The sequence below is a fragment of the Galeopterus variegatus genome, unplaced genomic scaffold (genome assembly GCF_000696425.1).
Source record: "Galeopterus variegatus unplaced genomic scaffold, G_variegatus-3.0.2 Scaffold1549, whole genome shotgun sequence".
Classification (NCBI taxonomy): Eukaryota; Metazoa; Chordata; class Mammalia; order Dermoptera; family Cynocephalidae; genus Galeopterus; species Galeopterus variegatus.
This window is the reverse complement of record NW_007727660.1, coordinates 284,350-310,382: the sequence shown is the minus strand read 5'-3', so window position 1 is coordinate 310,382 and position 26,033 is coordinate 284,350. Positions and strand designations below refer to the sequence as shown.

Sequence of the window (26,033 nt, the reverse complement as noted above, 5' to 3'; positions counted from 1 at the left end):
AGATTCCATTTTGTAGGGGAAAACCTAATCTCAAGCCCTAGAACCTGCGAGGTTAATGGCCAGTTTACTTCAAGGAGAGAAATAGGAAAAGCAAAATTGCTAAGTCTGTGAAGAACTAATCAGGCAAAAGCAAAGATTCCATTTTGTAGGGGAAAACCTAATCTCAAGCCCTAGAACCTGCGAGGTTAATGGCCAGCTTACTTCAAGGAGAGAAATAGGAAAAGCAAAATTGCTAAGTCTGTGAAGAACTAATCAGGCATATTGTTCCCTTGATTCTAGAAAATTGCTACAAGCTTTTTAGAAAGGTTGATAAGAAGTCCATGGTGTACTCTCAGTTTACTCTGTCTGTAAATGTGCATTCCCTCTTCCCTGTAGTGTTGGTGGCTCCAGGGGCGGGGGGATGTGCTGAAGATTATGGCTACTGGTGGTGTTCTGGTGTTCCCAAGGCAGAGAGCTTCTTGTCATTCCAAGTGACAGATGGTTCCCTCTGCTGGCTGAACTTAAAATCAGCCCTCCAAGCCGAGACAACTTGGAAGGAATCACCACTGGTTATTAAAACATAGTTTTGCATTTCATCCTTAAAAAGCCAATCATCTATGACCAGCTTAAGTGTACCCCAGAGCTGGCGAAGGACTCCCCCCTTCCTCCTTCCCCCTTCCCTTCCTCCCTCCCTCCTTCTTTTACTTTGAGAAAATTTTAAAAATACAGATGAGCACAAATTAACATATTCCCACTATCCAGAAATGAGCATCTGTTTTTGTTTGGTCAGATTTGCTTCCAGTGTTGTTTTTTCTTTTCTTAAGAAGTTTCTGATAAAACCAGATTTCCTTTTAACCACCACATCCTGTCCTTCCCTCCACCCTCCATGCTCTCTGTGGCCTGCATCCCCTGCCCCAAATTCCCTACCGTAAATTAGGAACATATTTGACCAGTCCATTGTTTATAATTTACATACATATATATGTATCCACAATGAATATATACTATTGTGTTTGTATGTTTAAAATTTTCCTTTTTATTGCTTTTTTCCATGATATTATTTACAAGACATCCATATTGATGCCTATAAAATCAATTGATTTTTTTTTAACAGCTGTATAGAATTCAATCCTATCAATCTATCACATTTTATTTACCTATTCCTCCTTCAAGGTGATTTTTAGGTCATTCCAAGTTTTGCTATTCTAAAAAAAAGTTCTGCAATAATCTTTTTAGTATGTCTCTTGTGCATATGTTTCTTGAGCCCAGTAAACCCCCCAGGAAGAATCACTATGCCATGGGATACATGGAGTATCACTTTTAATAAATACGGTAAATTGCTCATTAGAATAATATAGGGCTGGCCAGTTAGCTTAGTTTGGTGTAGTGCGGTGTTATAACCCTAAAGTCAATTGTTTGGATCCCAGTACTGGCCAGCTGCAAAAAAGAAGAAAAAAAAAAAGAATATAACAATTTATGATTCTGCCAGAAGTAAACTAGAACATTATGCTATTTTTTTCTCACATCTTGGACAACACTGAATTTTGTCAGTCTTTTTCAAGTTAACTACTCTGATAGAAGAATAATGGAATCTCATTAATTTATTTTGCATTTTCCTCATGTCTAGTGAGGCTGAACTTTATTTCTTACATTCACAGTCCATTGTAAATTCTTCTTTTAATCACCATTTTTTCTATTTGTTTGTTTATCTTTTTTCTTTTTTTTTTTTTTATTTTAGGAGTTCCTTATATATTCTGGTTAATTATTCCTTGTCTGTTAAAAATGTTGCCAATATCTTCAGCTGGTCTGGAATTTAAGAAGATCATTTCTTCAAATGATTGGTACAGTTAAATCATTACAGTTTCTAATTTAATTCTACATATTATAGAGTGAAACAATAAACTACAGAGTGGAAGAAAATTTTTGCTAACTATGCATCCGACAAGGGATTAATATCCATAATATACAAGGAACTCAAGTAATTATACAGTAAAAAAACAAATAACCCAATTAAAACATGGGCAAAGGAGCTGAATAGACATTTTTCAAAGGAAGACATACAAATGGCCAACAGATACATGAAAAAATGCTCAACATCACTAGTCATCAGGGAAATGCAAATCAAAACTGCATTGGGATACCTCCTCACCTCAGTTAGACGGGCTATAATCAAAAAGACAGTGAATAACAAATCCTGGCGAGGGTATGGAGAGAAGGGAACATTCCTACACCGTTGGTGGAAATGTAAATTAGTACAACCACTATGAAAAACAGTATGGAGGTTTCTCAAACAACTACAGGTAGATCTTCCATATGATCCAGCAATCCCTCTTCTGGGTATATACCCAGAGGAATGGAAATCATCATGTCGAAGGGATACCTGCACTTCCATGTTCATTGCAGCTCTGTTTACGATAGCCAAGATATGGAACCAACCTAAATGTTCATTAGTGGATGATTGGATAAGGAAAATGTGGTATATATACACCATGGAATATTACTCAGCCATAAACAAGAATTAAATACTCCCATTTGCAACAACATGGATGAGCTTGGAGAAACTTATGTTGAGTGAAATAAGCAAAGCACAGAGGGATAAATACCACATGTACTCACTCATGTGGGAGCTAAGAGAGAAAGAAGGAAGGAAAGACCATAGGAGTGTGTTGGATTTGCAGAGGGAGAGAACATTCCTTGGGCTACAAAGTGGACTGGGAGGGAAACGGGGAGGAGGAGGGGGGATAGGGATAATTGGGTGAGGGAGGGGTACAAATGCAATTTGTGGTGATGGGTGTGCTGCCAGTATGAATCTGGCTCTCACATCATGGGCATGAGGGGTAACAATCAGCTTTGTATCTCATGAATATTCATAACCAATAAAAACAATCTACATATTATCAAGAAGCTGGGCATATCTCTCTACTTCCAGTCTGTTGCAAATCTTTTTGGATCTACTTTTAAAACATGCAGCAAAGGACTGACCGCTTCTCACTATTCCTAGTGCCACCAGGCCAGCAGCTTTTTTTCACCAGGATCACTGCGGGATCCTCCTAAGTAGACTTGTTCTTCAGTTTATTATCACCAAAGAGCCGGAGAGATCTTATTAAAATGTAAGTCATGTCTTCTTCCACCTCTGCTCAGAACTGTGCAATGGCTTCCCACTTTGCTCTAAGTAAAAGCCCAAGTCCTTATAGTGGCCCATAATTATGGTCCCCCAACGTCCAGCTTCCTGTCGCCGCTCTGACCTCATTGCCTACCGCTCTCCCTTTGCTGTTCAGCCACACTGGCCTCCCTGCTGTACTTCTAATACATGAACGTGCGCCTGCTGAGGACCTTCTATTCACCATGCCTGGAATTTCTTCACCCAGAGCCATCTTGGTGGCTGCCGTCTGCAGCTTATTCAGGTCTTTCCTCTGGTGTTACCCTCTCAGTGAGATCTTTCTTGATCTTCTTGCTTAAACATTCAACTATCTCTCCAAATTTACTGTATTCATTTCCTAGGGCTGCCGTAATAAAGTACCACAAACTGCGTGGCTTAAAACAAACAGAAATTTATCGTCTCAGAGTTCTGAAGGCTATAAGTCTGCTATCAAAGTATCACCAAGGCCATGTTCCCTCAGAAGTCTTCAGGGGAACACTTCTTTGCCTCTTGCTAGCTGCTGGAGGTTTGCTGGCAGTCCTTGTCATTCTCTGGCTTGCAGCTGCCTAACTCCAATCTCTGTCATCACATGGCTTCCTCCCTGTGTGCTGCCAAAATCATCACCTGAACCTCTCTTTTGTGGTGTAGGTATCCCAGGACTACCTGCCTGCTTAGACCTGCTACAAAAGCTCTGTGCATCCTGCCATAGAGGACTCCCGGGACGGAGCAGTAGTCTGAAAGGTAGTGTTACTTAATTTTAAATATTTTTCAAAGAGTTTGATGTAATTGACCTGCTATGGGCATCTTTATAATAGTAGTAATGTTCCTATGTACACATAAGATAGAACTTTTAAAATGGTAAAATTTCAAGGCTAGATTCCCTGGGAGAATTTACCCTCTCTCGACTTCTATTTGTAGCTGCCATTTTTAAAAATTGGGCTATAAATATTATGTGAGTTAAATAAAAAAGTGATGGCTTCATTTTTGGAAGAAAGCAATACCTTTCCTTTCCATGAAATGTAGCTTACTTGTTACCCGATTGACATGCCATTATATTATTCTCCCCCCACTAGGCAGTTACCATATTTAATAATTTTTATATATATAAAAAAGTAAGGTTAAACAGTTACAAAGTCAACTTGTTGTGCTTCACATGGATTTGAAGATGAAAGTGGAATTGAAATGCAATTAGTGGTAGCAGGAGAAGGCTCTGTTATGAGACATATCTTCTAAAATGTCATGGAATCGTTCTTGGTCAGAAGTCCTAGTAGCATGTGTTGGGACAGTGAAGGATAGATCTTATGAAGAGGCTTGAAGACAGCGTAAAGTAATCACTTGTCTTTATACATCTTTGAATGATTTCACTGTATAAAATGAATATATATTTTTAAAAACAGCAGTGAAGGAGGAGAAATGTACTAATCTGGTAATTTCCCCAGCATATTGTCAGTGGACTGGGTTCATTCAACCCCTCCCTAGGACTCGGGTACATACTCCTCTCCTTTTCTGTCATTCTTCTTCTTTACCCCTGTAGTAGATTGAATTGTGTCCCCCCAAAATTCATTGAAGCTTTAATTGTGTCCCTAAGTTTTATGTGTTAGAAACTTAGCTCCCACTGTGAATGTGTTAAGAGGGTGGGAAATCCTATTATGGTAATTGAAAGGTAGTGCCTTGAAGAGGTGATTGGGTTGTAGGACCACGCAGTAGTGAATGGATTAAAAATGGTGGTCAGGGGCGTGGTTCTGAAGGCTTTGAAAGAAGAGGAGAGTCTCTCTCTCTCTCTCTCTCTCTGTTTTCTCTCTCTGTTCTCTCTGCTCTCTGCTCCACCATTTTTGCAATGTGATACTCTGCCATCACTGTTGCCACCACCAAAGTCTTCACCAGATGTGTTCCCTGGACTTTGGACTTCCTAACCTCAGAAACTGTAAGCAATAAATTTTGTTTTCTTTATAAATCACCCAGTTCTGTATATTTTGTTATAAGCAACAGAAACAGACTAATATACCCTCTTAACAAAGTCTTCCATTCCTAAGACTCAGCAAACAATTTAGCATGTATAATAAATATATATGTTGAATAGCTCCATGTGCCAGAACACAAAGATACTATACTTCTTTTCTTGCTTCCAGTTGAAACCCAGTCTCTTGTATCCAGTTTACATTGTCTGCCTACTTATCCTAGGTCCTGTCCTCTTTTCTTTCTCATTCCATGCTCAATTAAAACCCATGGGTTTATGGAAAATTTAGAAAGTTGGGCAGGATTGCCCCTAGAATTTGAAGGACTATGAGACATTGCTGCATCTTGTACAAGTACGAGGGTACTTCGAAAAGTTTGTGGAAAAATAGAATTAAAAGATAATATGAATACTTCCATGGACTTTTTGAAGACTTCTCATACTCACCAAATGCAGGTTGTTGGGGGTTGAGGCAGGCATCTTCACTTCCTAATGTGTCTGATTTTTCTCTGGTGAATAATCTGCCTGTCTAGAGAGTTTACGTGGAAAACAAAGGAGGTTTAAAGGCAGTAAATGAAATGAGATGAAATGGAGCACTTTGAGGCAGGCATCTTCACTTCCTAATGTGTCTGATTTTTCTCTGGTGAATAATCTGCCTGTCTAGAGTGTTTACGTGGAAAACAAAGGAGGTTTAAAGGCAGTAAATGAAATGAGATGAAATGGAGCACTGGTATTTCATGCCTCTTTACTATGTCTTTGCATGTAATTATTTGATCCTTGTGTTACTGTTTTTCTCGTTAATGTTTTAAGCCCCGAAGCAAGGCTTTTAAACGTGAAAGCTGTCAATATGAGATATATAGCTGAAAGGGCAGTTTTTTAATGTCAGTAATTCTTGGAAAGAGGAGTTGTAGACTGTTTTTAAGTTTTAGAAACCCCACTTATTCCTCTTTGCTTAGAAACACATCTCTTTTCTCTCCTAATCATAAAGGGCATGTGCCTAATGACTCCAAAGACCCCCTCTTTGCTGTTTCTTATTTTTAAGAGGACTTAGATTTCTGCTGTTTACTGTGTTATCTCAGTCAACTGACTTACCCTCTCTGAACTCTGAGTTCTTCATCTGTACAATGAGGCTAGTTATAGCAACAATTTCATAGAATGTTATGAAGGATTAAATGGCAATTTATGTGAAGTGGTTAGCAAGATGCCTGACATACAGAAGCTCTCAAGAAATGGAAGCCATAATGATTATTATTAGAAGGAATTTTTCTCTAACCAACTCTGTGTTGGTACTTCAGGACTTTTAAAATTTATTTCTCTTAGGATATTACCTATTGCAATTTTCAATGAGGCAGGATATAGATATATCTGGGACCAAAAAATAAGGTAAAATAACATGACAAAGTACCATGTAGATTATCTTTGGTAGTTACGATCCTGTACAAGCCTCATTGCTTTGAGATTAAATGCTGCCAGTCTAGGAGCCAGATCTGATTGATGTTTTATCATTTTATCATTTAACATTACGCAGTGCTTTCATTCAAAATCTTCTCATGTACTTGGCAAGATGATCAAGGAAGCCCTGAGTCTGACTTCTGTTTCTACTTAAAACTAAAACCAAGTATTACTAGATGAGGTAATGGATAGAGATTAAGTATTTTGTGGAGCAGTTAGGAAATCCAAAGGAGGGTTTCCTAAATGTTTTTGCTTGTTTCCACTTCCAGTATGACAAAGTAAGCTCTATTGGACCTGATATTCTCAGAGATATGAGCTATAAAGTATGGACAAAAAGAAAAAACAAACGAACAAAAAACCCAAAAAACCTGGAGGCACTAGAGAGCAAAAATAAGCAGGCAGATTCTGGATGGGAGTTCAAATTCAAAACTTGGAAGTATGGCCCAGTGCAGAGTGGGTTTCCCATTTTACAGCTTTTAGACTGAGGGCAGGCTGCAGTTAATGTCACTTGGGGTGGCTGAACTCCAATAGAAAACCCGCAGTCTTTTCAGTTTGAAGACCCAAAGAACAGAGTTCAGGGCAACCACACCCACTGGAAAACGAGTTTAGAATCCTGGAAAGGAGAGAGGCAGAGAGGAGAAGCTGTCAATTCTGTGTATAAATGCTACTCAAATTTTTGGCTGATCCCTGAACCACGTATGCATAGAACAGACACAAATTAGCAGAGTTAAAACTGAAAGAATTGAACTGAGATTTGAGCCGCCTCCCAAGAGATAGTTTTCAATTTGAGTATAATTAAGTTAATTGCCTGCTAAAACAAATAAATCAATACTCTTTAGAGAACTATAATAGAATTTAAAGTATTCACCCCATAATATTTACATTCATGCATTCATATGATGTAGTCCAAAACTACATAACATGTGAAGAGCCAAGAAAATGTGACCCATTTTGAAGAGAAAAGGCAATTATCTGAGATCAATTCCAAGATGACCCAGATGTGAGAATTAACAGACAAAAGTTTAAAGTGGCTATTATAGTCATGCTCCATGAAGAATAGGAAAATAGACTCATAATGAATAAGAAGGTAGTAAATAGAAACTACAAAAAAAAAAAAAACCCAAATGGAAATTCTAGAAGTGAAAAGTAAAATATTTGAAATAAAAATTCACTGAGTGGGCTTACAGCAATTGGAGGTAACAGAGGAAAGTGTCAGTGAACCTGATGATAAATCCCTAGAAATTTTCTTTCTGAAGAACAGAAAGAAAAAAGATTTAAACAACTAAATAGAAAAAAATGGACAGAGCCCCAGGGATCTGTGTAACAATAATAAAAATATCTAGCTTACATGTAATTGGAGTTTCAGAAGAAGAAAAAGAGAATGAAACAGAAAAATATTTGAAGAAATCATGGCCCCCAAATCACAAATTTGGTGAAATACATGAATTTACAGATCAAGAAACCCAGCAACCCCAGATGGGATAAATTTAAAGAAAACTGTGCCTAGGCATATCATATTCAAAGTGCTGAGCACCAACAACCAACAATAAAGAGAAAATCTTGATGATAGCCAAAGAAAAATGGCACAATATCTTTGGAGGAACAATGCTTTAAATGAGCATTGACTTCTTATCAGCAGTTACAGAGGCTGGTTAGCTCAGTTGTTTAGAGTGCAGCCTTATAACACAAAGGTCACAGGTTTAGATCCCTGTACTGGCCAGCTACCCCCCTACCCCCCAAAATGCTACAGTGACCAGAAAGAGTAAAATGATATTTTCAAAGTATGGAGGGGGAAAAAGCAAAGCATTTTAAACCCAGAATTCTATGTGTAGTGAAAATATCCTTTGAGAATGAAAGAAAATTAAAGACATTTTTGGATAAAAGAGAGCAGAGAATTTGTCAGTGGACCTGCACCACAAGAAATACTGAAGGAAGTTACTCAGGTTGAAGTGAGATAAAACTAGATGGAATCTTAAATCTTCAAGAAGGAATGAAAAATATCAGAAATTGTAAATATAAAAGGATGTTTTTTATCTTAAAATCTTTAAAATGCATAGAACCTGTTAAAGCAAAAATTATAACATTTATTATGTTTTTTAAGTGTAATGTGTGTAAAGGTAATGCATAGGAAAATTATAGCATAAAGAATAGGGGGGATGGTAAATGGACTTATATAGTTGCAAGGTTTTAAAATTTTATACCTGATAGTATGAAATTAACTCTAAATAGATTGTGAAAGATCAAGAATATGTATTTTAATCCCTAGAACAACCACTAAAAATTCAATAGATAAACTAAAATAGAATTATAATTTTTTAAAAACTGACAAAAATATTACAAGAAAGAAGAGATAGGAACAAGAAGCAGAGGAGCAAACTGAAAACAAATTGTAGCTCTATCTCAGTAATTATATTAAATGTTAATGGACTAAACACTCTAATTAAAAAGCAGAGGTTATCAGAATGTGTAAAAAAGTAAGAACAACTATATTCTGTTAAGAGATAACTTTAAATATAATGACACAAGTTTATAGTTAATTGGTAGATAAAGATATACCAAGGAAACATCATAGAAAGTCTAGAGTGGCTATATTAATATCAGACAAATTAAACTTTAAGACAAAAAGTATTGCCAGAGGTAAAGAAGAACATTTTATAATAATAAAAGGGTCATTATATTAAGAAGACATAAGAATTATAGATCAGTGTGTACCTGATAAAATTCCAAGTGAGATCACTTTATGTATTTCTGAGTCTAGAGTTTTTTGAGGACTATTTCAATCATGAGTCAACACACACAGGTGGCTCATCACTTGAAGCCAACAACTATTTATTAAAATCGTGGATGAAAACTCAGCACAGGTGAAAGAAAATGTGGTTGGAGAGTATAGAGATCTCAATATAACTAACTGCTTACAAGGTTTTCATTACAGTGTTTTACAGTGTGTGTTTGCTTTATTTAATGTGTTGTATACATTTAAACCCCTCTTGTGGCATATGGTAGTATTTATTAATTGACAAGAGAATGTCACTGAGAAGGGGCCTACAGGAGGGGGGAGAGATTAGTATGAGCTGGAATAAACTTTTAGGAGGAGTGTAAAGTGAATATAATCCAATTTAATAATTCTTAGTGAAGCCCAAATGTTTGCAAGGCACTACGAAATTAATTAATTTCTTTATTTCTTTAAGGGCAGGTCAAGGCTTCTTTTTTTTGGAAGAATATATTCATGGGACAGGCCAAATAGGCTGTTGGAATGTTATTCAGTATTTTTGGGAAGACTCCAGAATTTATTCAGGCCCTTTCTCCATTAATCTCTTGTGGTTCCTGACCCCCCAAGATCAAAGAGGACTTTTAGGCTTTTTGAATGTGTCTGAGACCATGTATGCAGGTGCACACGGCATGTTCTTAGTTCCCTGTTTTCCTATGTTTGCGGCTTAGTTATAAATCTCAGGGTTAGCTTTGACATAGAGAACTCTGAGCTGTTCTGTCCTCTAGGAATTTAGCATTTAGGTCTGTTGCTTGCTTTTTAACGTTAAAAGTAAAAGTCAGGTAAGTGGTATATCAAGTTACTCTTGGTTTTAGAATGTGGTTGAGAAGGATAGAATTTTATCTTTAAATGTTCACCACGACTTGTTGATGCTTGAATTCTGCAGAGCAGTTGCAAATAATATTTGTTATTTTTCCTTTCTTTTCTTTTTCAAGATGTCAGAGTTAAGCCTGGCTGTTGAATGAGGCACAGATATGAAAAGTTAACTGGAAGTTTAACTGTAACTTCAGGACTTCAACTAAATTAAATTCCAAACAATCTGATAAAAATTATAGCCTTTTCAGTACTGGGGAAGGTTATAAAGCAAGATGTCAGAGTTAAGCCTGGCTGTTGACTGAGGCACAGATATGAAAAGTTAACTGGAAGTTTAACTGTAACTTCAGGACTTCAACTACATTAAATTCCAAACAATCTGATAAAAATTATAGCCTTTTCAGTACTGGGGAAGGTTATAAAGTGAGCACTCTGGAACAGCAATTAATGTTTCACATTTTGAAATAACCCCCAAATTATTAATAATACTAAATATCACTGAACATTACTTAACATTTGTTAACATCTGAAGGCATGCCATATGATACAGATTAAATTTAGTAAAAATAAATAAATAAACACTTCCCACGATCTAGAATCTTTTAAAGAGAGTTCACATTTAATTGGTATGCACTAGAACATATTAAGTCCATTCTGGTTGGTGCCCTTACCGTACTAGTAGTTAAATATTTTGGATATGACCCCTGTTATAACAGTTATACAAGTTTGAAGTATTTTCCCCATTTGTCACTGGAAGAACCTGTGGTTCAAAAAGGTTCAGTATATTGCCCAATGTTACATAACCAGTGGATAGCAGAGCCAGCCTTCAAATCCGAGTCTGTTTCTAAAGCTTCCTCCACTGAACTGTACCATTTCCTCCGAGGAAACACCACTGACTCATTTTTATTAGGGTATGCATATGAGGATCTACAGTGCCCTTTTATGGACTCCTTTGAAGACAAATGAACATTTTAATGGTATGTCTGGCTACACTCTGAATATAGTTAATGTCTGTAAAACACGGGGAGCTGGCCTGTGAGCTCGGTTGATTTTAGCATGGTGCTGATAACACCAAGGTCCAGGATTCGATCCCTGTACCGGCCAGCCACCAAAACCAATAAAAATAGATAAACATGCAAACAAACAAATAAACAAAACACTTGATCAAATAGGATCAGAGGTCACTGTGAAACAATCCCAAAGTGAAAAAATATCTACTGGCCAGCCTCAAAAACAAAACAGAAAAATGTGCGGAGGCTCATTATTTCACATAGAGATAGACCTGTGATTTTGGCCCAGTTCTTTGGGTACACTAAAGTATAAACTCTTAAACCTGAAAACTTCATATGTGTATATTCTTCATGGAGTTCTGTATTTTGAGTAGACATGTTTATAGCCAGAATTTAGAGATTGTGAACAAGTTTCCCAGATATTCATGTACTCTGTGACATGAGAGGAGGACAACAAGTGTGGATCCTTGCCTGGCCCAGGGCAGAATTTTATAACACTGCATGAAGTTTAGAGGGATAAGTGATTTCTAAATGATGTTTGAAAGTCTTTGCATTTGTGTTTTACTGCTGATTAATAGAACTGCATTTATTTCTTAAAGTGTCAACATTTCAGACTTTTCAAATGTTGCTATGTATCAAATGCTACACTGGCTGACTTGGCAAATGTTCTCTCTGAATCTTCATGACAATCTTAAGAAATATATATTATTCCCATTTTAAAATAAGGATCCTGAAGCTTCCACATTTCCTCCTCTTAAATAGAAGGCTGATATGTTTGCTCTTCTGCATGACATGGGATCCAAGCAGTAAGTCATGACTTCACTGTACTTGCTTGTGAGATTTTGTATGTCATTTCCATATTTTATGTGAGGAACCCTAGCCTGGAGTCAGGTGACATGGATCCTTGTCATTGCTCCCTTACTAGCTAGCTAAGAAATCTCTACTTCATTTGTGGTGGCTTATAGCCAACTTTAATAAGACCAGTAAAGTATTTATGTAGAAAATTAGGAAACAAATCCACTGACCACTATTGGTAATAGAGTTGCAAATATACATTGAGCATGAGAATTTACTCTCAGTTTTCTGGCAGGTAGAGCAAAGAGACACACGAAGTATCGATTCTCGTTTTCAGAAAAGTTAAAACATATCAGAAATTGCCCATATGATCTCTAAGATCTCTTCCTGTTTCTGAGATTTTATAAAAATAGGGGTAATAATACCTACCATTCAGAATCTTGATAGGATTAAACAAAACCAGGGCTGGCCAGTTCACTCAGCTGGTTAAAGTGTAGAGTTGATAACACCAAGGTCAAGGGTCTGGATCCCTGTACTGGCCAGCCGCCCAAAAAATGAAGAAGTTTGTAGGATTAAACAAAACTCTATTTGTGCATAAATGTTAGTTTACTATTTTCCTTGTTATATAACCCCTGTAAAAGTTCATGGCAGAAATCTCAAGAGAGTCAGACTGTAGTCAACTTTGTTAAAACTCCATAGTCTGAACTTCTGTGGGTCAACTAATGACTATTTAAGTACCCCCTATGTTGTCCGCAACTGTGAGAAAGATTTTTACAATCTCCTAAGAAAGTAGATGTTCTTGTCCACGTTTCATAAATCAAGAAACTTAGCCCCAGAGAAGTAATGTAATTTGACCAAGGCCATATATGGGTTTCAGTCCAAATTTGACCCCATCTCTTTGTCACCAAAGCCTGAGTTTTTTTCCAGTACACTGAACTGTTTCTAAAATATTGAACAATTTAACAGTTTTGGCATTACTGTATTTCTAAGAATAATCCCAGTTTATAAAGCAGTCAGTGTGAAGAACCGGCCCATACCGGGTTAGAATTGATGTACTGTGAAATCATGGATGGAGTCATGGCTCAGAAAGCTCCACATAACCCCTGACAACATCAGAGAACCTTTAAATATCTCTATTTTGTGTTTGAGCTTTGTTTTTAAAGAGGAATTTCTTCGTCAAGACTTGAGAACTTGGAGAGTGACAGAGTGTTAAGGTCACCCAGGGACTATTGGTGACAGTTTTGCCAATACAGTGGGAATGTTCCTCAACTGTAAAGCTTATTTAATGAAAAGAGACCCAAAAAACCCTTTTTACTAATGTGTAGTGCTCTCTTGTCAGTTTGAAATGAGCAAACTGTCAGCCTGCCGATTACCATACATACAGTATGTGCTCATTAAATCATGCACTGTGAGTTTCTTCAGGTTGTCAAACTGCTTAATTGAAAAAATGTGTAGTGTCGCTCTTATGGGAAAGAGGCAAGAATCAAAGGGCTGGAGAGCTTACTCTTAATATTTCAGAGTTTGCTTTTAACTACAGCCAGAAATTGTTCTCTTTTACAGTTTTGATTAAAGGACTATTCCTTCTGCATTTTTTTTGTTTTGTTTATAATTCAAACACTGTAATTATAATGGAGTTGCTTTTATAATAGAGCTACTAAATCATTCTGCCAGCAGATGAAAACCAAAGGGAAGGGCTTAGTTTTTTGTGCTGTAACTGTAAGGCCAACTTGGGTGTGTTGGGGCAGAAACAAACTGGGAATCAAGAGACCCGGATGGGTTTTAGTCTTGCTAAATCTCTGCTCCAGTGTTTGCATTTTGTAGGAGGTTTAGGCCTTATCATCACCTCAGTGGGTACATTAATCCTTTCTGACAGCTAATGCCCTTAAGCTACCGGCATTTCTCAATTTGTTTATATGATAGCTTTAAAATGTACTAATGGGGGAAAAAATGTACCAATGCCCAGGCTCTACCTCAGACTGGATAAATCAGAATCTTGGGGGTCTAGGGGACAGTACTTTTAAAACTCTCCAGGTGATTCTAATGTGAACCAGGGTTGAGAGGGACTGACCTAAATCAACTCATGTTGTTCAGTATCTTAAGCCAAGACTAATCTTACCAGCTGTTAGCAATGTCCCTGCTCACATAAACTAGTGTTTCCGAAAGGGTTATATACCCTTTCAGAAGGTTAAAAACCCTGATTTCTGAGCTTTCCTTAGATCTATTCAATAAAATTCTTTGAGGCCAGGGCCCAGGGCCCTGAAATCTCCATTTTTTTTTTTTTTTTTTTTAAGAAATCTCCATTTTTAACAAGAGCTATAGGTGATTCTTATGAACTAAGGTTTGAGAACTTGCTAACGAAGCAAGCTGATCTTATTAGTGGCATTCACTGGAACTTCAGAGGAAAGTGTGTAAATTACAGTGAATTAATTAAGGGCAGTCTTTTTAAAAATAGTAGGGATTTTGGTATATTCATTTGGGTCCAACTGGAATCATGCATGTTTATAATAGCATCAACTTTATTTGGGGGAAAAAGCCCCCCCCCCCCCATCTAGTACTATATAAGACTCAGTAATGCACACACATTCTACATAGCTGCTTTAAGCTTTAGGTACCAGGGCCTGATGACTAGGGCCAATGCAGTTTTCAAGGGCATACAAAAATAGTGAAAACTAAAAGAGAAAAAAAGTATTTTGGTTTCAGTTTATGGAGAAATTACAGAATCAAAACAATTTGATATTTAATGAAATGTCAACAAAATGGGACTTTATGCTATTGTTATTAATTACCAAATTTAATAATTATAGAAAGTTTAGGGACATTTAATGAGTTAGTTTTACTTATTTCTTAAAAATTTGTGAAAATGGGGCCGGCCTGTGGCTCACTCGGGAGAGTGTGGTGCTGACAACACCAAGTCAAGGGTTAAGATCCCCTTACAGGGGCCGGCCCGGTGGCGCACTGGAGAGTGCGCCGCTTGGGAGCACGGCGGCGCTCCAGTCGAGGGTTCGGATCCCATGTGGAGACCTGTTCCCGCTCACTGGCTGAGTGCGGTGTGGGCGCAGCACCGAGGGTTGCGATCCCGTTACCGGTCAGTAAAAAAGACAAAAAGGAAAAAAAAAAAAAAGATCCCCTTACAGGTCATCGTTAAAAAAAAAGTTTTTTTTTTTGTGAAAATGCATGCTGATTACTGAGATTTTAGCCAATTTAAAAATTAAATTAACTAAATTATATGTAAGCAAATTACTTCAAGTGCAAAAGTATAAAAATAGTTTCAAAGATTTCACATATAAAAATTGTTTACTGTTAATGTATCTCATATAATACGGGGTTGAGCCTCCCAAAGAAAATGTGCCTAAAACCTGGGAAAGTCATGTAAGTATTTCCAGATTATATACCTCAAAATTAAAGGATATTTAATCATTCTGGGCTCCATTCTGATTGACAAGGTTATCAATATATATGCATAAGATATGAATCTTCAAAAGATTCAGTTGAAATTAAACTTTACATTATTGCTCACCTTCCCTCCCTCTAAAAAAAAAAATCCAAAAAGATAAAAGAAAACAATATTTTTTGCTACATGTTACACTGCTTTAAAAGTACATCACTTACACAAAAGTTGGGACTATTAAGGAGCATCAAATGAGAGTGACAAGGCAAATTGCATACCACACCTCTTGCTCAGAAAATTACCCCTCAGCAATTGCAATAATAGTAGTGAAACAACATATGACTAAAATAAAAGACAGCTATAGATGCCACTGGAAATTCAGAGACTCTGAGGTCAATTGATGACGAGAGCTAAATATATCCCCTTTGAATTTTCCATGCCATATGCACACTTTGGATTTGATTGCATATGAAATCCCTAGTTTCAGGATTCTTGTGATCCAAGGATTATGATTCCTGCTATTGAGATTTTTACTAATACCTTATTTAGGATACGTCTCCCTTTCCTTTATCTTAGCCCCCCCTTTTTCTTTGTGAAATGTACCATACATGCTTTATCTGTTGACCTTCCTTTTTGACTGTCTCTTTCTCTACAGTGTAAGTGCCGTGAAAGCAGGGGCCATGGCTTTACTTCTTTACTGAATCAATCACAGGGAATAAAGGGCGATAACAATTGATCACTTTGCTTTTGCCAGTAATGATCAGTCAGGAGTATCATGCTGTTAGGAACAATATTACAAATGCTGAACTGGTCATGAAATATTTTAGCTCATTTCTTTTAAACTCAGGATTCCATAACTCCAAGTCACTAATAAATGAGTGATGGGAGAGAAGCTATATTCAAGGTTTATGTAGACCTCTCTTACTTCTTCCAGCATCCAAATGGCAAAAAAAAAAGCCACAGGAATCAGCTTGTCTATGAACTCTGCAACTTCTAAATGAATAAAATGGTTAATTATTCACTTGAAAATGACTACTTTATACTTTTGGAGACAGGCCTGAAAATTTCTTGGCAATACTTCAACTGATTAATAATTTAGAACAATGATTGACTGGAGCCTGGAAGTGGAGCTAATAGCCTCTCGTTTGCCTCTTTATTATTTCAGACAAATTGGTGGAGGTGTGGTATGTTTCTGGGTCAACTGGCTTGAAGCTTTGGATTAAAAATGGAGGGTGAGGGCTGGCCCCGTGGCGCACTCGGGAGAGTGCGGTGCTTGGGTGCGCAGCGGCGCTCCTGCCCCAGGTTCGGATCCTGTATAGGGATGGCCGGTGCGCTCACTGGCTGAGCGTGGTGCGGGCGACACCAAGCCAAGGGTTGCAATCCCCTTACCGGTCACACACACACACAAAAAAAAGACAAAAAAATAAAAAATGGAGGGTGATATTTAATCTCAGCTTGCTAAGGTGTTGGCCTCACCCCTGATGGACCAGGATACCTTTGTGACTGAGTTTCTTTTGATACTCAGAGCTGCTCTTACATTTCTAGCAAAGTCTACATGAACTGCATGTGAACTACGGCAATCTTTTACTGTGACTGTGCTGTGTGCCACATCACGTTAGACACTGGTTTGGATAAAACAATGGATTCAACACAATCTTAACCTTAAGTAGTTAAGAAATCTGGCAGGAGAGGTATGTATGCCTATAAATTATTCTTCTACCAGGTAAAAAGTGTTGAGTGTCTTAATAGAGGGAAATGAACAAATATCATGGGACCCATTAGCTTATGGGATTGATGTGAGCCTAATAGGGAATTAGTGATTTAAAACCATGTGAGGAAGTCAAACTATCTAGTACAAGTGGTGGATGCTGATAATAGCAATTAGAATTATAAAGTGGCAAAGGAATGCTGGCATGAGAACTTGGTTCAGATTTTCAGGAACATATAAAGATTTAGGTCTGTCTTCAGAAAGAGAAGGTTCAGATAAATTGTATCTTAGAAGGACCAAAGTGAGCCTAGAAAGTGCAGGGGTTTAGCTGGAAATTTCCATTTGTTCTTGGGAGAGGTTGTGGCTTTTTTTTTTTTTTGACCGGTAAGGGGATTGCAACCCTCGGCACGGTGTGGTCCACACCACGCTCAACCAGTGAGCCCACCGGCCATCCCTATATAGGACCCAAATCCACCTGCACTCTCCAGAGTGAGCCACAGGGCCGGCTTGTGGCTTTAACAGGAGTCACTGTTGTTGTGGCTGCTGTCTGGGGTGTTGATGTTCTTCTGTCTCTCAGAGAGAAGTGGCTGAGCACCCCCATCTGAATCCCACAAATTCTGAAGAGAGCTTGGTTTTTCATCTAAATAAAATAGTTGTGTATTTTAGTGCCAGATCTGCTTGCACTGTCTGAATTTTTGCTAACTCAATGAACTGGATGCAAGGACTCACCAAAAGGAGTAAAGATTCATGCATGCTTTTTCCCACTCTTCTTAGTAACCTAAGTAACTTCGAGAATATTTATGCTTTGAGTATTAACTACTGCCATTTGTATATGTGATTTTTATGAACTGAATTATGTCCCACCAAATTCACACTAGATTGAAGCCCTAACCCACAATGTGACCATATCTAGAAATAGGGCCTTTAAAGAGGTAATTAAGGTTAAATGAACCCTAACCGATGTGATTGGTGCCCTTGTAAGAAGAGGAAGAGAGAGCAGGGAAGCACACACACAGTGAAAAGGCCATGTGAGGGCACCGTGAGCGAGAAGGCAGCCTTACGCAAGCCTGGGAGAGAGGCCTCAGCAGAAGCCAAGCGTGCTGACATCATGGTCTTGGACTTTCAGCCTCTAGAACTGTGAGAAATAAATTTCTATTATTTAAGTCATTATATCTGTGGTATTTTGTTATGGCAGCCTGATCTGCCTACGATAGTAAGTGATATATCCCCCCCCCCCTCCATGAATTTGATTTGTGAGCCTAAGTCAATAACCAGTTAAATAAAACTCCTGATTTAGGCCAAAGCAACTGTGAAAGTCTTTAAAAAATTATTCTCCTGTCCTTCACATTAAGTAATGCCCAGCATAAGCATAGTATAAAGCTACTCGTGTACGCAGAACAATTTTTTCACTCAACCATCTACTTATTCAACAAATATTCATTTAGGCCAAAGCAACTATGAAAGTCTTTAAGAAGTTATGCTCGTGTCCTTCCCATTAAGTAATACCCAGCATAACAATCGTATAAAGATACTCATGTATGCAGAACAATTTTTTCACTCAACCAGCTACTTATTCAACAAATATGCATTGAGTGCATGTTATGTACCAGTTACTCAGATTATGTTCAGAAGGATCTGTCAGTCTAGAAGAGGAAATGTAATAGGCACATAAAGCACTGTTACTTATTTGTGGAAATGCCATGAGCATGCCAAGAGTGGAAGGGATTTGTTGCAACTGGGATGGCAGGGAAGACTCCATGGAGGAGGTGGCATTGAAGGAGGGCTTTGGAGGGTGGATAGGATTTGGTCATACAGGGCTGGGCAATGGGGGAAAGACAGTTGAAGAGGGGAAGGAATGGTGAACAAAGTCTTAGAGGTTGAATCGCTGGGAAATTTACAGGGAGGCAGGAAGTTGACTGAAATGCAGAGTATGCAAAGGGAAATTTTCCTTCATAAGGCTGAACTACCTCAGACTCAAAGGACTTCTTTTATAAAATAGTGAAGATGTGCCAGGCATTGTCCTATGTACATCATTACGTTTACTCATCTGTATTCATAATAACCTGACAAGAAAGGTGCTAAAATTGTCCTCACTTTGTAGATGAGGAAACTGAGGCATAGGTATGTTAAATTACTTGCCAATTACTAATAAGTGGTGGAGCTGGTATTTGAACCTAGACATCCTGGCTCCAGAGCCCTTGCTTATATAAAGGAGGCCTGAGCATCTGAACCAAAGCATGAGGGGAAGTTTTGGGGGTTGATAGCTTCATTAATAGGGCAAGATGCAGAGCTTTGAGATAGTGGGCAATTTTTGTATATTTCCTTGAGCATGAAGAAAGGAAGAGCCCCTGCCTCTGACAACCATGAGGCAGATCACAGTGCCCTTGACCTCCTTCCTGTAAGATAGCCATATTTTTAGCCCTTTGTGGAGATAAATTGGTGCAGACAAACAAAAGTGTTTTTCAGGCGCTCTGCTGCCATGGTTAGTCTAGGACAGGGTTATGAAAGGAGCTTTTCTGCCTCCACTGCCTTCCGGGGTTACATTCTTAGTGAATCTACTGCCTCAAAATGGAGCTTGTTAGTTGCGTGTCATCTGAGGGTGGCAATTAGTTGCATGTGTTTGGTTGGGTGCCAGCCCCCGGGGCGCCAGACCTCAGTGCAGGAGCCACTGTTTGTCATGAATTAGTCTTTAAATAAAAGCAAGTTTTTAAAATGGAGCATGCTAATTTGGGTTTGGCTAACCCCTTCTGAAGAAGGCTTGGCCTGTTCAGTGCCAGCTGGCTGAGTTGGCATTCAGCAAGAGACTGGGTCCCTACCAAAAATCACATTGCTCCCCTCTCCCCGTTTGAAAACAAAATGGCAGCGAGGAGTTAATTGGCTCTGAGAAACAAGGTGAAACCAGGGGCAGGGACAGCACAGTAATTGGGATGATTAAAGGGAATTAAGCTGCCATGGTATTCCGCTTCTCACCTTAGATAGGAAAATCTGTCCCTCTCTTTCCCCACTCACACTGCCCTCGGCCACCCATTCAGTGACTTTGCACATAAAGGGCTTTCTCATCCAATTGCTTATACACTGCACCTTTTATACTCTTCCAAGTCATCTAAGGGATTATCACTGCAGCTTTTAACTTCCCCTAGAAAGAGCTGAATGAGCGTGAATGGGGCGGAAGAGTCTTCAGTGAGAAAGTGTGCCCCCCACCCCAAAATGCTCACAAAACCCCCAATCACGATGTAAGAATGCCATCCTGTTTTTGGCGGCGGCTGGCTACGAATGCGCTAATTACCAATGACTGTACATATAGTCGATAATTACAAGGAGTCATGTCGCACACACAACTCGTGGTAACAGAATGCGGTGCCCAAAACTGGCTGGTCGCTTTAACATGGGCTTCTTCTGAGGAAGGAAGAGCGGTCCCACCGATCACAGTTTTGATTCTTGAAACTCAGCACTTTGCCCAATAAGTGCTAATTGGAAGAGTTGTTTTCTTACACTTTCCAGGTGGATAATCCGATCATGAGAAATGGCAACTGTGATGCAATCAACGGTTGAAAACTGGAACTCTCTTATTTATTTATTTATGTATGTATTTTGGTTTTGTTTTGCAAACATCCCTTTGTCTCCAAATAGGGTTGTGCGCTATTAGGAGAGAAGTCTTGTACACAGGCAAGGCAGAAAAGGAATTTTAATAAGCTTTACATTTGTTCTGACGACTCAGGAAAGATGGAAGCTTTTTCTCATACGAATGTGTCTGTGCAGTAGATTGCTGAGAAATATGAGTCGTCCTGGTTACTAATGTAGTGTACATTAAATTTCCTGGAGTGAGAGTTTTTTTTTTTTAACCTGTTTATTTGATGCTGGCGCCTCTGTTCTTCTGAAGGCAGCATATTAAGTTTACTAATAAACTGACACCCAGTTCCTAAGAGACTTGGCCTGAAAGCTTTCTGACAGGATGAGATTTTTTTTTTTCTTTTACAAATGTTGAGGCAAAATTGACATGAAGAACGTTTTGAATATTTGGGTGCTGTAAATAGTTTTAAGGAGGATTTTATTTTTTCAAGGCAACACATTTTGCAGTTTCTTTAAATGCTCATTTAATATTTTGGATCTCGCTAGGACAACGTGTTGCTTTTACGAATAAGAGCTGATAATGAGCCCGTGGAGCCTTTAATTTATGATGTATCTGACAGCATTGTGGTGGATCTGATATGGGATGCATGTGATTATGTCTGCGAGCTGAAAATAAACCAGCTGGTATTTGTTCTGAAAACGTTCCGAGAACACCCTCCTGTTAATGGCCCATGGCTTGATCCAGCATCTGGTAAACTAATATATTGTCATTTTTACCACGAAAGTCAGCACAAATCATTAATGATACCGCAACCATTTGTGTTCTTCTCTTGTCTAGAATACGCCAATTACCATGAAATTATTCCTATTAGTGACATGATTGAATGATAGTAACCTGACTGCAACTTGTTGGCAGAAATTCTCTCATAATGACAATAATGAACTGTGCATTTGCGTCCTTGCTGGGCTCTGTTAAACAGGAAGGTTGGATATTATATGTTTCTAACCCCTCACGAACCATACTTCTTAATGTGAATTGGAGGAAATGTGCTGTTTTGCAGATTTGTTTCAATGTGGGAACTCATCATTTTTGTTTAATTTGTTGGAGGAATCACTGTTTGCCATTAAAAATAGTGTTCGGGGATCACTTTGCAATATTCACACATTATGATCATCACCAAAATATGCAGACTAGTAGTATCATGCTGTCACGACAGACATCTTAATTTCTTAATGAGATATTCCACATATAATCATCATCAAAGAATAAAATGATACCACCAGTGCCAGTGGACCTAAGAAAAATACCGAGACTGATACTGCCATGAGATTAATAAGTCAACTTTCGTTTCTCTTTTGCCTAATCCTGGTCTGTAAGGCCATATGACCTGCCTAACTGAAAATGCATATCAGGCGGATAGTCCAAGATATGTAAGAGGAACCTGTGAGAAGGCCAGCTATACAGCCCGGTGGCAGCTCCTCGTAGGACTTCTGTATGAGAGTAGGGTAGATCAGCTATCTTCTCCAAAGACTTAGGGAAACTAATTAATGTACTGGACACTCCTTGTGGCCCACCTCACATCTTCTTGTCTCACTTTTTACCTGGGCCATTGTTGTAGAAACCAGTATAGAGCAGGTGTGACCCAAAGCCTCTTGCCTGAGCTGCATCGCATATCCCAATTTTCTGTCCGAGGCTTCTCTGACACCTTAGGGTGGGACTGGCAGCCCAGAAGTGCAAGACAGTTAATAACACATGGAATACCTCTGACAAGTAGGAAATGGGAGCTGAGGGACAAATGATCTCTTCCATGCCTTATTCAAACAATCCTGAAGCACATTATACATATATGTATACATCCAGAGCACGTAAGTTTTCTCAGAAGGTTCCAGCTGGTTGAGCCACTGTGGTGATCGACTTGCGAATGCACACTTAACATTTTATATTCCTCTACAGAGGATGCTGTTGGTCTTCCTCCAAGATCACCATTACTGGGACAGCTCAGCCATGCCCCAGATGCTTAGTGTTAGATGTTAAGATTTCATAGCTAAACCCATCTCAGGAGAATTAATCCTCCATTGAAGGGAGCCACTTTCCTCAGAAATACTTGAGGTTTCCCTACTCCTGGCCAAGGGCAACCCATAGCCCATGACTAAATGAAACTGTCAAGGGGAGCAGCTCTGTGGGGCCATTCATATTCCAGAGCTCCTCCTGAGGTCAAGCCAAGGCTAGACTGTGGCTGAAGCCACGTCTTTTCTTGGCTTCTTCTCTGGCCTGTCCTGCTACCTCATTTTCTCACAGCTTTTTCCTAAGGACACTCCTTAAATCAGTTTCTTGTACAAGCATGCCCATCTCAGAGTCTACTTCTAGGGAATCTAAGACACCCTTCTTCCCTGTTTCACTTTCCCTACTTCCCCAATCCTATTGTCTGGGTTCTTTCTTCAAATAAACTACCTGCTTCTAAGCCTTTACTTAGGCTCTGCTTTCCAGAGTGGGGTGTGAAAGTCAGGTGGGGAATCTAGGCTCAGACAAGGAATGGTATCAATATATTCTAGAGCTCCACTCTATGCTGCTGGCTGCATTAAGTGTGCATGGTCCATACTAAGTACCCTATTGAGAGAACATAGATTTAGAAAGAATTAGGCACCATAAAATTATACTAAAATGAATGATTCAGGTGATAAATGTGGAAGTTGAGAGACATTATTTGGGTCTAAAGAGGACATCAAAGACTTCATGAAGAGAAATGTACTGAACTCATGAAAGAGAGAAACATTTGGGAAGGCAGAGGAGTAGGGGAAGGAAATTCAGCCTGGAAAGGTAGCATGAGTCAAGGTGCGGAGTTAGCTTGAAAATCATTAGTTCAGGGGACCTTGATGTTGCCATCCCTGCAGGAATAAAGGCTTCATGCTGGAGCAGTCAGAGGGTTCCAGAATGTGCTTTCACTCATTTTTTCACCAGCTATATTTTGAATGCCTGTGATTTCCAAGCATTATGGTGGGCACTAGAAGAGATAAAATAGAAATTGTTTCTGTTTTCAAACATCCTGTGTTGTAGCAAATATGTATGTAAATAGATAAACACATATTACCATTTTTTTCTAAGGCTTCGAAGGAAATGAACAGGGTGCAGTGACAGAAAATAACAAGGGTCATATATATTAGATTGAGTCGGCTGAGAAAGCCTCTCTCAGAGGATAATGTTTAAGCAGAGCTCTAAGAATGGAAAGAAGTAAGCTGTGCAAAGGGAGTAGGGTAAGAAGGAACACGGCAGTCAGAGGGATGGCATATGCAAAGGTCCTGAGGCAAGAAATACCTCAGTGTGCTGGAGGTACAAAAAAAGGCCAGTGTGACTAGATAGTACTGGGTAAGGAAGAGAGTGCACAAGACTGGAAGGTGGGCAAGGTCAGGATTTTAGAAGGCATCATATGCTATGGGAAAGACTTTTGATTTCATCCTGAATGTAATGGAAATTAATTGAAGAGCTTTTAAGATAGGGGTGATAGTTTCCAATTTATATTTTAAAAATATTACTCTGTTGTGTGGAAAATAGGCTGGGGAGGGCAAGAATAGAAGTAGGGAGAGCAATGAAGCTATTGCAGATGACAGTCAACTGGTCTAGAGTACAGTCAGTGCACATGAACTAGAATTTACTGGAATGTAATTCAAGACAGTAGGAACTTTGTCTCTTAATCACTGTTGTGTAAAGGCCTTTGACTGAGGTTTGTGGGGCCCAGGGCAGCAGTACAAATGGAGTCCCTATACCATCTGTCTAAATATTTAAAAGTTATAAATCCAGCTAATAAACCATTAAAGAAATGTTTTTTATCCTTCTACCATGGCAATATAACTTTTTAAGAGCAAAATCCAAAAGTATAGGTAAAGGTATGTTTTTCATTTGTGTGTGTGTGTGTGTGTGTGTGTGTGTGTGTGTTTCTTTGTGGCAACTGGCCAGTATTCTTGAACACTTGATCTTGGTGTTATGAAACCATTCTGTAACCAACTGAGCTAACCAGCCAGCCCCCACTATGGTTTTTATATGACCACAAATTCGCCAAATATCAAAGACAACTGAATTTGATTATTATTGCACATGTTCTGCTATTGGGCTTATCTTCTTTGTGGCAACTGGCCAGTATTCTTGAACACTTGATCATGGTGTTATGAAACCATTCTGTAACCAACTGAGCTAACCAGCCAGCCCCCACTATGGTTTTTATATGACCACAAATTGGCCAAATATCAAAGACAACTGAATTTGATTATTATTGCACATGTTCTGCTATTGGGCTTATCATATTTGAATGAATTTTTCATAAGACAGAAATAATTCTTAAATTATTGTATATTTATTCTAAAGTTATTTTTCTTACGTTTATTTCAGTAAAATTGTTATGGTGCTATAATCACGTTTTCCCCCCCCTTAATTTGTGTCTATTAACAGTTATGATCTAATGCAGAGAGGATGTAAACTAAGACCCTGTGGCCAAGTCTAGCCACCTCATTCACTTATACATCATCTATGATTCCTTCTGGGCTATAATGGCAAAGATGAGTAGTTGCCACAGCCCAAAATGTTTATTGTCTGGCCCTTTACAGAGAACGTTTGCTGACCCCTGGTCTAAAGAATTAAAAACTAAGTGGCATTTGTATTTAAAGTGTGTACGATTTGAATATATTTTCAGTAAGCATAAAAATTAATTACAAAAATTAGAAAAGGTAAAATTATCTTTTAAATATTTTAAAGAAAGTTGTATTTCTTGTACAATATTCAAAATTATTAGAATTAAAAGTTAGAATACAGAATACTACTAATATAAAAAATTTAAATCAAACATTTAAATGTAGCTGAATTTTTTTTGAAATTTTAATAAAATTTTACTTTTTTTTTTATTAAAATAAAGTAATTTTCAGTTTTCTGTTCAATGTCTATCTAGTTACCAATGTAAAAAACTTGATATCAGGGCTGGCTGGTTATCTCCTTTGGTTAGAGGGTGGTGTTGAACACCAAGGTCAAGGGTGCTGGTCCCCATACTGGCCAGCTGTCAAAAAAAATCCCCCAAACAAACAAAACCACATTTGATATCAGATTTCATGCATGTTATGTTGCAACCTACGTATAGTCAAATTTAAGGACAGAGCAAATGGTTTAATATTGCAAAATGTGTGTAAGCTACTATGTACAGTAGTTGTGAATACTGCTTGAATTTGTGAAACCTCCGATCTATAAGATGGAGCAAGCAGATTCTGGTGAAAGAAAATAGATAATCAACACTACTGGGAACTGAGATGTCTTTATTCAAGATTCTGTTTTATTCATGCTCTCTAAGAAGGATTTTTCAAATTAATTTTTCTTTCCCTTGCTTAAGCCTTTTCCACTGCTCAAATCCTGCCCATACCACAAAGCGGTGTGCATCTCTGTTTTCTGCAGTTTTGCATCTCTGTTTTCTGCAGTTTTGCA

The 26,033-nt window shown here is 38.4% G+C and overlaps 1 long non-coding RNA gene across 1 annotated transcript in view; it reads left to right on the top strand.

The window, feature by feature from the left end:
* The first annotated feature begins 3,799 nt into the window (after positions 1 to 3,799).
* LOC103594387 overlaps positions 3,800 to 26,033 on the top strand; it is a 274,493-nt gene continuing 252,259 nt past the window's right edge. The window contains exon 1 of the long non-coding RNA XR_550851.1: positions 3,800 to 3,859. This is a non-coding gene — a long non-coding RNA (uncharacterized LOC103594387). The remainder of the gene's footprint in view (positions 3,860 to 26,033) is intronic.